Source organism: Oxyura jamaicensis, chromosome 3 (genome assembly GCF_011077185.1).
Source record: "Oxyura jamaicensis isolate SHBP4307 breed ruddy duck chromosome 3, BPBGC_Ojam_1.0, whole genome shotgun sequence".
In the NCBI taxonomy this organism is placed as follows: Eukaryota; Metazoa; Chordata; class Aves; order Anseriformes; family Anatidae; genus Oxyura; species Oxyura jamaicensis.
The window spans coordinates 102060374-102079402 of NC_048895.1; positions in this window are offsets into that span (position 1 = coordinate 102060374).

Below are 19029 nucleotides of genomic sequence, written 5' to 3' on the forward strand. Positions count from 1 at the left end.
AATCCAGAAGGAGCTCAGGTATATGGACTACCTGAGTACAGTGGAAAAAGTAGCTAGGGCATCTTGTGCCATTACAGGGCCAGAGAAAAATGTGACCAGATGAATTGGGAGTGCAGGTACCCTCAGTCTGGTTGTGGGTACTGGGGACACCTTGCACTACAGCACTAGGGGTATAGGGTTGTATGGCTTTCTCCACCAGGGCTGCCTAAGGTGTTTTGCCTGCAACCTCTGTAAACAGGCAGATGGTCTTCAGCCCTTCTCCACTGTTGGTACAGAAGTGAACACAACCACCTTTAGCCCCCTCCCTACTGCTGTGAACCCAAAAATACAGAGCTGAGGAGACCTGAGATTCAGCTGTGGTAACTGCAACTGTCTAACTGAGTCATCAATGTTAAAAGCACATACCCTGGGATTCCCTGTATCTTCATTGAGAACGACAGTTACCGTTGGAGGCTTGCTGAAACCACTGAAGATCAACATCATGCAGTCAACATGTCTATCTTTCAGCATTCAGCATAAGCAGAACCTAGGTGACATAACTCATAACACGGAAACCTCATTTAAATTCCTGAAATTTAATAAATAAATAAATAAATAAATTTAATTATATCTGGTAGGTAAGCATATAAACATAGCCCCTGGAAAATACAGGAGCTTGAGCAATAGAACTCATGAAATAAATTCATCTGTAGAAAATTTTTCACAAAGCAACAGAGTGCATTTAGTGTGGAGCTGAGGGAAGCATTCCTAGCAAACTACTAATCTACTACTAAATTAATCTTTTTTTTAAAAAAAAAAAAAAAAAAAAAACTTGTGCTGAATTTCATGACTTGTGGGAATTGCCCACAAATATGTTTGTCACTAAATTCTGTGAAGAGATCTGTGTGACTGGGAATTCCCATGACTGACCTTGAGAAACACAGCACAAAGGTCAAACTAAAAGGTCCATCTAAGCAGTGTCTTTAAACAGAGGTGAAAGTAGATGCTTAAAGAAAGGATATGAAAAGAGTATGATATTTTGTCTGCTATATCACCCCAGCTTCTAGCACTGTGTGGATAAGTGACTTCATAAGCCAGATGTTGTAACTTTGTGGTTAGTACTGCTTGACTGATTTTCCGTACATGAATTTAACTGGTCACTACATCTGCGGTTCAGACCATGGGCTCATTTCATTTCCTTCTCTCATGAGCATTTCCATGCTTTCTACCATGCAGGCCACTACACTTGAAGTAACTTTTACCTATTACTTCATCTGATTCTCCCTATCTTAAAACTCACCACTGTTCCAGAAAACCTCTGGGAAAGTAGAATGAAAAGATTAATGAATGTAACATTCAAATTGTGTCTGTCCTCTACAGCTTGATCCAAAATCCCATCACTGACTGAACAAAAAACAACGTTGATTTGAGTCAGATACACACTACTGCCAATGTGTTTCTGTTGTGAGAGATGCCAAAAAGTCTCAGGGTGCTTGAAAGCTCAAAAGTCATAAACTGTGATTGAACATTAGATCATCTGTTACTGGGTTTTGTGTCCTGATTTCATTCAGGTAATAGTATTTTCCTTGCAAATATAAATAGATGTGAATTTAACAATGACATTTGAAATGACTGCTACAAAATGCATAAAAATATTTTTGCTTGTTATCATGGTTGGTGAATATTCACAAAAATCCAGTATATAGAACAGAGTTTAGTATTACAGTGCAAATGAACACTACAGACCCTTTTGACAAGTTTCACCAAAAGTCTCAACACAAAGTCATTTTCTCTGTCTGCATCATTTGCCCCAGCATGTTCTTTAACACAACATCTTAAGTACCAACTCTTTCTGTTGGTCCTCATCATTCCTTTTAAGCTTTCTTATTTAAGGATTCACTGAAGACCTTCCCATGATTATCTTATCTACTCACAACAGAGTCTCCACCATGATGTTTTCCCACCTCTCTCCAGGACCACGTAAGAGTTAAGCCCTTCAGCAGCTCTTTGTAGTCTGCTATAGGAAGTCTAGGTGGAAGCCAACATGCTAGATGTTCTTTCTTCTGCCTTTCCACTCTTCAAGTGAGAAGCCTACAAGCAAACTGTCTTCTTATTCTTCTGCCCAAAACCTTTTCCTGCAGGTAACTGTCCTATTCTGCTCTTTGCCTCAGTTCACCTTTCAAGGGTTTATTCATCCTCTTCCCCTTATTCCTATCGTGCTCTCCCAGCTCTCAGCTTTTGCTAAGATCTCCATAAGGTCCCCTCACCAGTTAACTGACTTCTCCAAAGAACCTCTGCAAGCCTGTGACTGCTCCTGTCCCTCTTTTTCCAGTTATTAGATTCAAACCTTCCTAATCAGTTCCAGTTGAGGTGCAAATACTCAACCACAGGAAATTACACTTTGGTTTATTTGGCATCCCTCTGACAAGCACTCGTCTACTTCACAGGATTGTACAAGGTGAGTCCCTCCAGGATCAGAACATTTTCTGAAGTGTTTGTTTGATTACCCAAAATATTTCAGGGTGCAAAACCAAATTTTATTCCTAAAACGGTCCTGTTCTTTTAGAAACCAACACACGTGTTTTTTGAATCTGCTACCTCAGTAATCAAGAGATGTGTCCTAAACGTCTTGTGAGAGATATTTGAAGCTCTTTATCTGCATAGAATCAATTAGAGCATGAGCGAGGAGGGCTCAGCACCTTGGGGCTCTCTTTGCAGTAATGAGGTGGTACGTGCCCTGACAGTACCTTTGTGAATTGCACTGCTTTTCCTGCATGGCATTTAAAAAACTACAATAAATTCATAGCAGGCTTGGCCCTTCAATGTGCTTAGCGTTAAGCATGTAAATAGTTTAACTGATGTGAAAGAAATCGCCTACATGCCTACACATGTGATTAAATGCTTTGCTGGATCAGGCCAGAATGCTGAACCCACTGTTGAATCAAGCAGTGAATGTGTATATAAACAAGATCTTTACAAACTGACACAAACATAGCACTTGAATTTCTTCAAGACACTCATAACTGAGTTCAGCCCTGGCCTAAATCCATTGACCTTATTACAAAAAGGCCAGCAAAGAAATTAGCTTTCCTTTTTCTTTCTTCCCTTTTTTTTGTTTGTTTGTTTGTTTGTTTGTTTTTTGTTATAATAACAAATTGCTTAGGTAAAATTCCCTGGTTCTAATTTCATTAGTTAAAGACATATTTTCAACTGTTGCTATATATCTCATGTGGTGATTAACAGTATTGACAATATGCAAAAAACTTTCAAAATATTTGGGTTTCTATTTTTACCAAGCCCCAATTGCTTTCATGAAGTATGGTGTTTGTGTTATTGGCCACTGGAGCCCAGCAAAGAACATCGGAACATTATCCTGCCCTGCCCCTGCAAGTAATGAACTCTTTTCCAGTCTGTAAAATGTTGGTGTTTTGTGGTTTCCTGGAAGGGAGATAGCAACTAATGGTGCCTGCTCCCACTGAACATGATGTCAGACTTGTCAGTTTGTATCAGAGGTTTCAGCACCAGCCCCCCTTCAGGCATTAGTGCAGAATTAGGGGAAAAACTATTTCTTACCTTTCTTAGTTTTATTTTGCCATCAAGATTACACCACTGTAAGTAATCTCCAGCTGGTATAGCTCCTGTAAGAGCCAGTCTATTAGCCACAATTCCATGCATGAGCATTAGCTGCAATGGTGCTTTTATAACATCAAAAGTAAACAGGGATTTATACATACTATTTCAATCTTGATCCCATTCCAGTTTTTTAGAAGATTAATTATTTTTAATAGTTGCCATGAATTTCTTAAAACTTATAGTACATTTTTCTTTGCTCCTAGTTCTGTCTTGAAACATATCACAAGCCATCTTAAATAGGATTAAACAAGTCCTCCTCTCAATAGAATTGCTAAAGGTTTAATTTCTTACTTTAATCAGTCATTTATTCTGCAGTTTCAGAAGTTTCTGTGAAGATAGAGCTTCCATTGATTGCAATATATTCACATAACTGGGATTATTTGTGTAGGCTAAGCAAACTGATAAAAAAAAAATAGACATGACTATTTATTTTTGTAGATGGCTTTGAATATATTCCAACTTCTTTAGGGTTCATCTCCTATCAACAAGTGGAGGATCTGTGTGCTTTAAACCCACTAGCATTAATGAGAATGATCTTTGCAAATGTGCTGCATGTAGCTGGGAAGGGAAGGGACTCCAATGCTCTTACTTGTTAACATTCTCCTTTGTTTTTGCCCTCTCAAACTCAAATGCTTTCTAGCTGTTTTGTTGGCAGCTTTAACAGCATTAATATGTTCCAAACTAGAAAAGTTTCTACTTTAATATCTTACAACTAGCTCAATATGTAGTGACCTCAAACCCAGGATAGTAGTAATTTGATATTGCAGCTCATTATTGTTACTCCCAGCAAGTTTCCCCTTGAAAGTGCCTGATGCTTCCCCCTCCCTCTCACAGGCACCCTCCCACCCTCCATTCAGAATTTGTTTTTAATTGTTGAGGAGAGAAAATTCAGACTGTGAGCCAACAATATATTTCCAGGGGGTACAAGATATTAATAGAGCTACATCGTGGCCCCATATATTGTAATAAACTGTGCTGTAATTTGTTTACCCACCGTAGACAGTAACTAACATTCAGATAAATGAAGTTGGCGCCTGTAAGATTTATGATATACTTCTGTGCTTAGCAATGTTTAATCAGGGAGTTAAAATATTACAGTGTAAAATCCTTTACAAGCATGCACAAACAGAGAACTACCATTAGAGGCTTGGCAGACATACTCGGTGTCAAATAGTACCTCCAGACACTCTCAAAACACAAAGAGGAATATTCAAAGCAGCTACTAACTGACTAGCATTATTTGAGAACCACGTCAGAGCTCATTTTTTTAGGGGGACTTGCTTTTGAAGTGACAGAATGATAGACAGGGACAAGTGGGCTTGTCTGCAGAGCCCATCAAGCTGAAAGAAGTTGGGCTGGGTGGAAAGCATGGAGGTGGGGGGTGGGGGGGGAGAGGTGAATTTTGGTCAAAAAGGTGGTAGATGCCTGTCACAGAGCTTAGTGTGTTTGGATAAGACAGGCTAGCATGTGGGGGGATCAGCATGAAGCATCACACCTGGAGGAAAAGACAACTAGCTCCAGCCTCAGTGCCATAAGCCTGGCTCCACGAAGTCTAGCCAACATCTGGAATGGATATCAAGAGACACAGTGCAGCCCTGACTGGCGCTGTACTCTACCTTTGTACTTTTCACTGCAAATTGAAAAGCAAAACAGACATCAAGGATATATTTATATAACTGTCTTCAAGCTGCATTTTCTACTCCCATCTGCTGCACATGATAAGTTTCAAGTGTTTTCTAATAAAAAAAAGGATTTTTTTTACTCCTTGTTCGGTATACAGACTGACCTTTTTTTTATTTTTTTTATTTTTTTATTTTTTTTTATTCACAGTTTTAAAGGAACAGTAAATATTTTACAGCCAGAGGAAGTGTCAGCACCGTACGGCTTTCTGCTATTGACATTATTTAACCACGCTGGCTATTGAGCCAAATGTGACAGCACGTGAGTTTGTGCGTGTGCACACATATTGCGTTCATTTGAGTTTGTACACGAGCTCACTTGTGTGCATTTGGATATGCACATATGCTTTGGAGAGGAACATTCCTGGGAGTTTTTCAATTTATTTTCACATCATGTTGTTGTTATGTCGCAAAGGGGGAGAAGAGCCCTATATGTACAAACAGGAGACTCCGTGGTAAACCACTCTCCAGGAGACATACACAGAAGGAATGCAGCCACCATATCAGAAGGGCTCTGTTTTTTCTCTCTGCTTTCTAGCTATGTATCTGATGAGATCAGATCAGCCTCCTAGTCAGATTGATTAATTGTGAAGAAAATAACCAGAATGAGAAATGCATATATTTGACTGAAACTAATAACTTCATCCTCAAACCAAAAAGCATTAAAATGGGCTGGGCTATAGGTGGGTTTCTACAGAGACATAGAGAGCATGGCCCAATGTACTCTTTGGCAAAAGCCAGATAGACTCAGTTAATCCAAAATACATTGTAGACCACATGGTTAATGACATGTAGGAGTAGCCACGAAAAAGTGCAGTTATCTCAGGGAGTAAATATCAGCCAGTGAGAGACAGTAGGAATCAGAGATATTTGTCTAGTCCTAATAAGTAATCTCTTGGTATAGAGCAGTGGGCCTGATTCTTGTCTAGTTCCTGTGTTGGTAAAAATTAGGGATAGCTGCATTAGTGGAAGTTATGCCAGAGTATAAATGTGAAGAAAAGTGCTCTTTGAATCTATCAGTGAAAAGTTTCACGGACTCTAATAGCATGAATAACAATCCTATAGAAACTAGCTGGATTATCAAAATTTTATTCATTATTACCTGTTGATCTCAGGAGAAAGCAGAATCATACTGGAAAAGGCTCCAGTTGCTCTCCCTCATATTGTAAAGCACTATTTTTGGCTGGTTTAGTGCTGTGAACAGGAGCTGGGGATGCAAAATCTACACTTCTCTTCTGACTGCACCTATTCACCTTAAAAGCCTAAAGAACTAGTAATATCTCTGCTTACTCTTTCATAAAATACATATAATTCACCCATTAACGGTAGACTATGCCTTAAATAATGGTTCTAATTAAGATAATCCCAAATTTTGTGTTGGAAATTTATTGCTGTGTTGCAGCTGTTCACTGAAGTGGAAAGATTTTATTTATTTATTTGTTTTGTCTTCATGGGAAACAGTACCTTTTTTTCCTCAAGACAGACTTCAAAGGAAAAAAAAAAAATCTATTTTTGTAATAAAAAATATTTTCAAAAGTGAAAAATATTATTTTCGCCAAAAATTCTTATGTGAAAACCTCCATCATTCCTAATTCACCCTACTTGTAATATGCTTCAGCTATTTCAATGAAAAAGCACACTATGAGAGCAAATACTATATTTATAGCATAGTAGTAGAAGTTACACACCCTATGTTGTGAGAGCTGGTGAATTTCAAAAGAGCCAAAAGAGGTTATTAGCATTTTTTCCACAGAATCACAGAATAGTCTAGGTTGGAAGAGACCTCCAAGATCACCGAGTCCAACCTCTGACCTAACGCTAACAAGTCCTCCACTAAACCATATCCCTAAGCTCTACATTTAAACGTCTTTTCAAGACCTCCAGGGATGGTGACTCAACCACTTCCCTGGGCAGCCTATTCCAGTGACTAACAACCCTTTCAGTAAAGAAGTTCTTCCTAATATCCAACCTAAACCTCCCCTGGCGCAACTTTAACCCCTTCCCCCTCGTCCTGTCACCAGGCACGTGGGAGAACAGACCAACCGCCACCTCGCTACAGCCTCCCTTCAGCTACCCATAGAGTGTAATAAGGTCACCCCTGAGCCTCCTCTTCTCCAGGCTAAACAGTCCCAGCTCCCTCAGCCGCTCCTCGTAAGCCTTGTTCTCCAGACCCTTCACCAGCTTCGTTGCCCTTCTCTGGACTCGAAACAAAACAAAACTTTTTTGTTTTGTTTTGTTTTGTTTTGTTTTCTTAAAGAAATATCAAAATAAATGCAATCTGAAAAGTGGATCATTTCATAACATATGCTGAAAGTCATTGTGTTAGCTAAAGAAACATATTTGTCCTCTTCCATAACATGCAGGCAAATACAAATACCTGTTTTTCACCTGCTGCTATGTTATCAGCAGCACTTATTTTGTTTGGTCATTTTTTCCAATTAAAAAGCTACAATTTCATTAAAATCTCCCAAGTTTTATTTGGAAAAAAAAGGGTGACATAAGATCTGTGAAGTGAAACTCACAGCGTCGGTAAAGTTGATGAGAAATTACAAAAAGGAGAAGCCTTTTCTTTGGTTGAAACCAGTCTCTCTGCATGAATCAGGCTAATTTCACAGACATAAATAAATAAAATTGTTTGCTCTTCTAATTCTGAAAAAAAAATAATTTCTCTTTGAAATCTTACTGGCAAACCATGCATCTTTCCAATGTAATATTAGAGTTTTAGAGAACTGCTAAAGCTATGCTCCCAAGTGAAGTTACCACAGAGAAAGCAGCTTATGACAAAAAATTTACACATGGTTGTCAATATGGAAGGTTCATGGAAAGAAACTCTAGGACAGTGTTTGCACATAAAAAAGTACTTTCTTCTTTCCACCTAGACCATTTCACAGCACTCCTTGATATGTGTTTTACTATGCATAACTATTCAAAATAAAAGCACCATGAGTTTGCTTTCTGGAGAGTAGAAAGGAGAGTAGAAACCTTGTCTGCCTGCCTTTAAAGAGGGATCACAGATCAAAGGATAAGCAGCCAGGTGGCTCAGGGGCGAACACCAGCATTTCTTGACAACCTCCTCCCCTCTCCCCCCCCCTCCCCCCCCCCCCCACTTGTTTACCTATAAGAAACAAAAAATAATAATAAAAAAAAATCTGATGTGTGTGTGAGAGTGAGAAGGAAAAGGAACTGAACCAATCTGAAGAAATAGGAGTATACGTAGTTTAAAATTTTATAACTCTTGTGTTTATTTAGTAGTAAATATTTCTATAGTGACTTATCATACATTCAATGTTATGTGTCTATTATATACTAGTGTTTCATTTGTTAAATTTGGTTGGATGGAGTTCTCTACAGAAGGTCCAAAGAAGCCAGAAAGTCATCTGTACGTAGTTCATAGAGAAAGGGTCGGTCTGCAGCAGACCCCACTACCAGGCCATCCTGTACAACACAGAAAGTAATTAAATTAGCACTCCATCGAGTTACACATCCCACACTGAAAGGCCCTGTCTGCAAATTTGGTATCAAGATTACATTAAACCCCTGAAATATGCTGGGTGAGGTTCAGTTTCTTAGCTTGTTCCTCCCTCACATTTCATGTGGTGTATTTCTCAAACAGGGAACCTGCTCATTCTCTCTGTTTACCAGTATCTGTCTGATAAAGTAGAACTGAAAACACTGTTGTACTGGAACGTTGGAGTTCAAAACAATTGCTAGCTACAAAAATAAAGGAAGGCCTTTCCTATGAAATATATGAACTCGAAACAGGGATACAGAACTAGTTGTTGCCAATAACTTTAACTTCATTTATCTATATTTGGCAAAAATTGTGCTGCAGCTGGAGATGAAATGCTGAGCTAAATAACTGCAGCGACGTGAGCTCCAAAACAGCAATTACTAAGCTGTGCTGCCTTGTGTAAGATTTTACTTTTATTTATTGTATTTAAAGCAACTCTCTAGCTATGTACAGTACAACAAGAATTGCCTGATCAAATAACGTCTGATTGCAAGGCATCTCTGTTCCACTATCAATATAGTTAAGTGTTTAGCAAGGCAAACATATCTTTCATGAAGCCAGATTAAAGAGGTGTGCATGGCAGTTTTACCATTCTACATGCCTTTTTATTGTCTCTAATTGCAAGGAATGACTCATTTTAAACCTAAACTTGGCTTATCACAAACACTAAATATATTACATTTATTTTTTCTTCTAAAACTAGAAACACTGTTGATAGTTTTAAAAGGCTGAGGGAAAGGGGCACAGAATCCCTACCCATTGCCATAGGGAAAACCTCCATCTATGAGGGTGGGGCTGTCTAACCTCTCTTTGTGGTTATGAGAATAAACAAACAAACAAGCAAACAAAATAAATAAATAAATAAAGCTGTTGGATTAACAGCTCACCAGCATGGTTTCTATCATCTACCCTTTTAAAAAGAAAGGAAAGTTTGGGGTTTTTCCAGTGTTGTCTTCCTTACTGGTGGATGTCATTGTTCTCAAGGACGAAGCCCAAGTAATAGTGATTGTGGGTGTTCTGCAGTATTCATAACTACCTACATGTACCCAGTGTACAGAGACTCATCTGTCTCAAGCACAAAGAATACTGAACAAATTTCATCATGCTTAAACAACTTCATCTATGTAAATGTTGATCTTTCTGAGAAAGAAAAGGAGAAAAGGAAGTGACTTATGACAAATTGCTTTGATTCCAAAGGTGACATAATTTTTCCAAGCTGGCATAGTCTTATTACCAGCATTTGGTACCTAAGCAGTTGTCTTAGTCCCTATTTGCCATTCTTCTAACTCTGTCTTACCTCTTTTTTTCTTTACATCCACATACAGGAATTCTGATACAGAGCATTCCATTTCATTCATGAGATTTTTAACCCAAATCAGCATAAAGTTGTAACTGCCTCAGTCATTTTCTAGATGCAGAGAGCAGCACTTCATTGGGACATGCTGTCCTTCAGCTGCTGGTTCACAAACATTTAGGACCAATCATCCATTGCTGTCACTAAAATTAAAAAATATATATATTCCTCATTCTTATAATATAACTTTTACTTAGAGATAATACTGAAAATAATTCTTTATATAGTTCCAGTTTTCAACTGCAGACCACCTACCATTGATCACTATCAGTCATCAGTGAAAAAACTGCTGATCTATTGTACCCAGAATTGGTAACCTTTGTTCCTTGTCATCTACGTCCTGGACACAGCTATGTCAAAGCTATGTCTCATTTTCTTTTAAATTGTCTTTCAGTTGCTCTTTCAACTGCATCCAAGGAGAAGCAATGTTTGATTCTTTCTGTGCTTAGGAAACACCAAGAAAACTGCTTCTGTCTCCTAGGATGCTTCTCCTCATTTATTCCAAGGCTCTGAATCTTCCTGGCAGAGGTTGCAGTGGGAAGCATGCTTCTTGTCACCTTCCCTCAACTTCAGAGCCTGCCTCTTTGAAATGGATAAACTTCAGTCCAGCTTTACTCATACAAACCTGTTGTTTGCTCTGATTTTGTGATTACAGCCCCTGCTAAATTGATTGGTTGGTGAAAAGGAAAGCAAAGCAAAGTGAAGCAAAGCAGGAGAAAGAGAAGGCAAGGCAGGGAAGTATGCAAGTCCAGTAAGAAACTTCAGAATTCTTGGTGGAACTCATTACTGGATATAGACTGTGAAAGCTTGGCTTCTGTCTTTATTTATTTGTCCACCTTGTGGGTCACCATAGGGACAATGTAGAAATATTTCAACATGTTAACATACAACTATGTCACCACTACAGTCATCAAAAAGCTTAACATAGTACTTGTTAGTATAGAAGATCTTTCAAACCAGCTGTTTTGCTGATTGAGAGGCTAATACTAAAGTTGATATTCCAGTCTGAATAGATTGGTGACCACCTGCATTTCACAGCCAGGTCTTTGCACCTTAAAGGACATGAAAATCATATCATGGTTTAATTTTCCTTTGCAGAATCAGAGATGGCACAGCTAAATATTTCTATTGCCATCACTTGGTAAACCAAATGAGCCAAAGCATTCCAGCATCATTGCTAGTGCATTTAAAGTACAGTTCCTGTTTCCTATTTTTACATCAGAAAGCTTATACTTGGTATTCAACTCCCTGCTCAAAGAGAGAGACTGCATACATACCTCTAGGGTAATCTAGTTTATACCAGAGACTGCTACAGATTAACTGACTGGGTGTTGCTGATGCTGACACTGTGATATATGACTGTCTGCTTCTTCTTTAATAATTTAGGGCTGTTGCATATGCTGAATGTTGTATGGGCTGTGGCGCTTCAACATAACATGAAGCAACAACAACAGCAACATAAAATTTACAGTGGAGTGCCTATATTTTATTTTCACACATAGAACTTAGATATGATTCTTCCTTTTAAAGTAAAGCTCCCTTTTCTATTCACCACATATGGCCAATCACTACCACTTAAGCATCTTAGAGAAAATAATGTACCATGTATCAGAAAAACTGACAGGGCAAACGACTGAAATTTAACACATCCGTACAAATTGGGAAGAAACTGATGGACTGTTATGCAAGCAAAAAATAATAGCAGCCACATTTCTTGTTTTAAAAAAAGGAATATTTCTCCTGTGATTTATAACAGTGCAGTATTTATACACCTCCATAAGTCTTCAAACAACTCCTGAGTGATTCTGAAGCCTAAACCATTGGTTCTGTTGTTTTGGGAAGATCAGCAGTTAGTCAATACACATAACAAAGTACAATCCTGATGAACCACTTGTACTAAACAAGATAATGGCTTTCAGGAATCTCCCTGCTATCAAGATTAAATTCTCTTTGAGAAAGACTTATGTGCACACAGATCTCTGATTGCATTTACTCTTTGCATTAAGATCTGTTCTCCATTATCCAATTCACCACCATTTATGTCCTATATTCAGTTTGTAGGTACTAAATAAGAAAGTCTCATGCTTTGAAATGTATGTTAATGTACATTATTACCGTGGTAATGGGTGCAGTCCATATCTTCTTCAAATTCCAGATATGTATTGGCTGCCCTTGGTATGATGAACTGCTTTTCTCTTTTTGGCTACATGGTCACCCCTTTTGTTACCAGCCTCTCTGAATTAGACTGAACATAAAATTCTATGTCCAGAACCAGTAAGATATACACCCCAGAGAACACTAATCCTTATAAAATAAGGCGTTTGTTCTGCAGTTAAAAGTATTTCAGCTGAAAGCCAAGAGTTAAGGAAAAGGCAGACCATAGTTTGTCCCACCTCTGACTGAAGCAAACACCTTGCTTTGCCCTCTTAGAGACACGCAATTTCCCAAGGGGTACCCTCTTTTCCCAGGGTATCTGCAGTGCAGGTAAATTACTGTCACAGCAGTAAGGTAATTCCTGTTTCCACATGCTCCTAATCTGCCTCTGCTTCATGTTCAATTAGGCTCTTTATACTGATTTCTAGACAGTAATGTTTTCCTCTTTATGCCAGCTGAGGGCCAGCATCTGAGGATATGGCTTATGATCTCTGTGAAACCCATGCTCCTTTTTGGTTTTACCACAGAATTCACTTTCAACTGTTTTATCATAACAAATCTAAAAGAATGACTCACTGCTCCCATTCTAGTATGATTCTAAAGTAAAGGACTACTCAGGTGGATGGATCTGAGAAGCTGAAGAGGGTCTGTCCTTCTTCAGGGTTGTGCACTATTTATGACTTGCAATCATTTAAAAAGCCCAGCAAAATCATACTGGACATCAAGAATTGTGACTTCAGAGAAGAAAATAACTAAGTAGCCCAAATTCTTTGATAGCAAATGTTTTCTGAAGGCAAGTTATTGTACTAAACTTTCTACGTAAGAAAAGAGATGGAGAACAATTTATAGGTTCTTACTAGACTCAAGGTCCTCATTTTTATTTGCTTGGTCAGCCTGTTGGGATTTTTTGTTTGTTATCGAGATATTTTCTTTCTTTATACAGAATGCAATATTGTTCAAAACAAAGGGTATGCTGGTGTTAGTAGATCTGGCCTGAATATCATTCAACTAACATTAGTTATTAGGTCAGAAATAAAACTTACCTTGTTATTAAATCCATATTCTAGCATAAATACTTTGCTAGTAAGACAACACATTTCATCATATGGCAGACAAGAGCTGAAGAGAGGCAATGGCAAGGGATAATAACTGTGGAATCTCACTTATCCTAAAACATTGCATAAAAGGCTGCATTTTTCCTCTGCCTTATTTAACTGTTTTCCTTTAAATTCCCAGGAGTAGCCAGGTGAATCAGGAAAGCATGAGAATAAAGATTAAGCAGATTTCCTTTCCTACACTTCCACTCAGGTGAGGGGGAAGGATTCAAAAACAGTAGGGTTTTAAACTGTATTTTTGTGTGGAAAGAAATAAAATTTGGAGACAGTGACATTTCATTTACAGATTATTAGCAACTTTTGCTGGAGAGAATAGTGCAGTCATGGGTCTGTCAAAATGGCTGAGATTATTTGACCAAAAAAAAAAAAAATCATTAGAAAAGGAGAAAAATTGAAAGTAAAGGAATGAAGATCTCAGATAACACAGCATATTTCACTGAAGCCAAAAGAGCCAAGGATGAAATGTAGGGTGCATAGTTTCCGATTTATTGTTTCCTGTATTTCACGCATTGCCTAATAAAAGTGCCATTACAAGAAACTCAATAGCCACTGTGGGGAGATTACCTCAAACATCATGATCAGGTGAAATAATACTGAAAGCCTGACAAAAAGTTTAATTTCAGTAATCCCCAAATTATTTCTGGATTTGCATTGAACAAGTGGAATAAGAGTTTGAGAGCTAGATGCTGATAATGCTACTGTCTATCACCCTGTTTTCATACTGTCTCCAAGTAATTGTGGACCTGCACAGACATGTGAGACTGGCCCAGCTCTGTCTTTGAAAAATCACAGTTTGAACCCAAGCCACTTCTCCAAAGAGACTTCTCTAGACATTGAACTAGGCATTTAGAGTAATCAGACAGACTGTAGATTATTTTATATACCTTGAGTTGACAATAAAAGAGCCCAGTATCCTAGTGGCTACCAAGATTGTAGACTACCTTGGTTTCAGGCACAGTTCTGAACCAGTCATAACATGACTTGAACATGGTTCTTGCATTTCTGAAGCAAATGTCTTGACAACAGACTGTCAGTCAGTCTAAACACTAGCTTCCTGCTTCAGGTGGTGTTTCACAATAAATGGCTATTCATTAATCCTGTGAGTAAATCACAGTTTAGCAAAATGGTTAGAGCAGTAGTCTATGAAACATGACAAGTGGCTCCTCATCCCTCCTCCACTTATTGCTTAAGTCACTTATGCAACTGAAACAGCAATGACTTAGAAGCATTATTTACCAGGATATCCTAAACAGATGGTTCATGTTTTCTACTAGGAGTGAGACTCCAGGATTCTTTCATCATTAGGTGGAAAGGGGGACTGTCTCCCCCTCTGAATAAATGCTCAGTGCTTAAGACAAAGCGTGGGAGGAAAAGGGGCAAAAGTAAGTAATGATGGAGAGTGACTGTCTCTTTTCAAATAGACAATAATGATAAAAGTGGGATTAAAATTCAGCCCTCTGGCAGCCAGGACACAGCCTCAGTTACCAGATGACCTTTCCTGACCTCACTTCCTTGGCTGCTCTTTTTCCTGACTTGTCAGGACACACTCCTTAAGTCACTCCATCTCATCTGGGTTTAGAGCCCAAGTGTGGGTTGAGAAAGTGTCCATGTGCTCTATTTCTGGCCCGTGGAGAGCTCCCTTACTTTCATCTTGGTGCAAGTGCTGAGATAGCCAAGATGAACCATCCCCTGAAACTGCAAAATATTTCACAGAATCACAGAATCACAGAATAGTCTAGGTTGGAAGAGACCTCCAAGATCACCGAGTCCAACCTCCGACCTAACGCTAACAAATCTTCCACTAAACCATATCCCTAAGCTCTACATCTAAAGGTCTTTTAAAGACCTTCAGGGATGGTGACTCCACCACTTCCCTGGGCAGCCTATTCCAGTGACTAACAACCCTTTCAGTAAAGAAGTTCTTCCTAATATCCAACCCAAACCTTCCCTCGCATAACTTTAGCCCATTCCCCCTCGTCCTGTCACCAGGCACGTGGGAGAACAGACCAACCCCCACCTCGCTACAGCCTCCCTTGAGGTACCTGTAGAGAGCGATAAGGTCACCCCTGAGCCTCCTTTTCTCCAGGCTGAACAAGCCCAGCTCCCTCAGCCGCTCCTCATAAGACTTGTTCTCCAGGCCCCTCACCAGCTTCGTAGCCCTTCTCTGGACTCGCTCGAGCACCTCCATGGCCTTCTTGTAGCGAGGGGCCCAAAACTGAACACAGTACTTGAGGTGCAGCCTCACCAGAGCTGAGTACAGGGGGACAATCACTTCCCTGGCCCTGCTGGCCACACTGTTTCTTATGCAAGCCAGGATGCTGCTGGCCTTCTTGGCCGCCTGCGCACACTGCTGGCTCATATTCAGCCAACTGTCAACCAATACTCCCAGGTCCTTCTCTGCCAGGCAGCTTTCTAACCACACATCTCCCAGCCTGTAGCGCTGTTTGGGGTTGTTGTGCCCCAGGTGCAGGACCCGGCACTCGGCCTTGTTGAACTTCATACCATTGGCCTCAGCCCATCGGTCCAGCCTATCCAGATCCTCCTGCAGAGCCTTCCTACCCTCGAACAGATCGACACGCACCTAACTTGGTGTCATCTGCAAACTTGCTGAGGGTGCACTCGATCTCTTCGTCCAGATCATCGATGAAGATGTTAAAGAGGACTGGCCCCAGTACCGAGCCCTGGGGGACTCCACTAGTGACCGGCCTCCAACTGGATTTGACTCCATTCACCACAACTCTCTGGGCCCAGCCATCCAGCCAGCTCTTAACCCAACAAAGTGTGTGCCAGTCCAAGCAATGAGCAGCCAGTTTCCTGAGGAGAATGCTGTGGGGGACGGTGTCAAATGCCTTACTGAAGTCAAGGTAGACCACATCCACAGCCTTTCCCTCATCCACTAAGCGTGTCACCTTGTCATAGAAGGAGATCAGGTTTGTCAAGCAGGACCTGCCCTTCATAAACCCATGCTGACTAGGCCTGATCACCTGCTTGCCCTGCAAGTGCCGCATGATGACACCCAAGATAATCTGCTCCATGAGCTTCCCTGGCACTGATGTTAAACTAACAGGCCTATAGTTCCCCAGAACTATATTTGGCTTCAAGAGGGACCTAAAGTGATGAGACTAGACTGGTATGACGACATTTCATCCTGATCTAGACAAGATGAACCTCTATGATTCAGCTTTCCTGCCCAGGCACTACACCTGTTTGCCTTACAAAGATACCATGAAATGTATAAGATACTTGTTGCACCTTCCAAAATCCTCAGGAAAAAAAAAAAAAAAAAAAAAAAAAAAAAAAGTATTAAGTATTAAGTACACATTATTTTTACCATTTTTCCTTCTTTGCAGACACATTCAAATGCATTTATTAGCTGCTCACTCTTCATCTATTAACAAATCCATGGAATATTTTTATAAAAGTTTGAGGAAACAATGGATAAAAGATCCTTCAACACAGTAATTATACCTAACAGCTAGCTGTTTTAATGGTATGAAATGAAAAGAGTAGGAAATTTTGTCAGTAATGCTGATGAAGAAGGTGTGCCAACTAATAAGAGAAAGGGAAAAGCACTACACAGCTAAGCATACTCACCAGCAGGATTAGGCAGCAGACAGGTGCAAAACAGCCATTTTGGGGTTCAAGCTGGTTTTCTCTGTGTTCCAAAGGACCAAAACCAGAACAGCTTTCTGTGAAGAAAGACAAATTGAGAGCAATAGTCCAGAAGTGACTAGTCAATGAAAAGGGTACAGTATCTCAACTCCCACATTTTTAAGGATTAGGCCCCTCACACACACGCACTGTTTTTCAATATTGTTCTCAGCAATAAAAACTGAGATTGTTTTCTGAACAGGACGCCAGCTGCTTCCTGTTCATGCTACTAATACATAACACTGCCATTGTATCAAATCAAGGGATCCTCACTCTGATCATCAGCCAGCAGAACAAATGCACTATATTAAGTAAATCCTTAAAAAAGGCTACAGTTTCGATTGGTGGAATTCAGCACAGTCACACTGACTTCAGCAACATTTTACTCCTGTTTAGAACCTAATCTCCATTTAAATGTATCTTTCACATAATTAGCTAATGTATTATACTACATATTAGGGTATAGCAAGTACCTTGTGTAATGCATACATGTATGCATAGGAAATGCACTTCTATATGCTAGGCACATAATATAGGCCCCATAGTTAGGCACACTTGCTAGTTACAACCTCTCAGGCACATTGCAGTGAAAACAAATACAAATAACACAGAGCTCCCTGTAGCATGAGCTGAGTACTGCTCTCTTTTGCCACAAAGAAGCATCCTCTGACCTTCGGCGACTCTTACTATAAGCATCCCCTTCTCTCCCAAGAGGCGATCTTCCCCAAGAAGCCACCGCTTCATTCCATGCAACTCAAATCTGCTGTTACCATGGTTAATATTTCTGACTTGATTGGCACCACTAGTAATTGAACTGCAGTCTCTTGAGTGCAGCAAGCTCTATTCATTAGCCCCTATTGTGTTAGGCCACTGCATCAACCCACATTATTCTTCTGTGTAAAGGAGAAAAAAAATCAGCCATGAATACAAACTTATGTTGCCATACAAGATCATGCAGTTGTATTCTTGGATTAATTTTCTGAAATGAAATAAAATATTGAACATACGTTTTATTTATATCAAAAGCAGTGCAATATGGGATGAGGCACCTTTGCTTTGACTGCATGTTGTGTGTATATAAAACCTTAAATTGCTCGGTATCAGCTTTATAAGAAGAGTTATAATTTACACATAGAGGCAAAATATTGCCACATTTTTTCTCATTTTTTCCACTTTATACAGAGTACGACAACTTTGTACAAAGTTGTTGATTTGACTCTATAAGGTTTCCTGTACAAGCAAAAGGACAGATAAGCTCTATACTGCAACATCCAATTGCCTATTTAGATCAAGATTTTGCACATATTATGTATCTCTTAGTAGATATTATGAATGACTCCATAGTATATGTAAGTAATTTAGACCAATTAAGAGTTACTTCATAAATTTTGGTAATTTTGAGCTGTCAGATTTAACAGAAGTACCTAAAATATAAGAAATATTTTGTATCCTGATCCCATAAAGTCTTCCACAAATAAGTAAACTTTGACATCAAGGAGATGACCATACCAGCAAGGTGTTGTTCAACTTGATTTTTTTTTTTTAATGTAATAAATATCCTTCTGCTTTCATCTTTGCAAAAGTTTCCATGCTTTTTCTGTTTTATTCATTTTTTCCTTTACACAGGCCATTTAAAGAGGCCTGAGAAATATGTGAACCAAAAATTCTTTCCCAACAAGAAAATAAAATAAAATTAAATTAAATTAAATTAAATTTAAAAAAAAAAAAAAAAAAAAAAAAAAAGGAAGATAAAGGAAACACAGGTTCCAAAGTACAGTGTTCTGCATTGCTCCATTAACCTGCCTTGGCATTGTGAAATGGATCTTAAAGTACAAGGAGCTTGTGAGGCTTCAGGAATGTGAGTTTGAGAAAGGTGGATGGGAGGGATAGACACTGTGAGATACGGACAACAGACAAACTGTCTCTCATCGTAGCTTGCTATCAAGTGGAGTA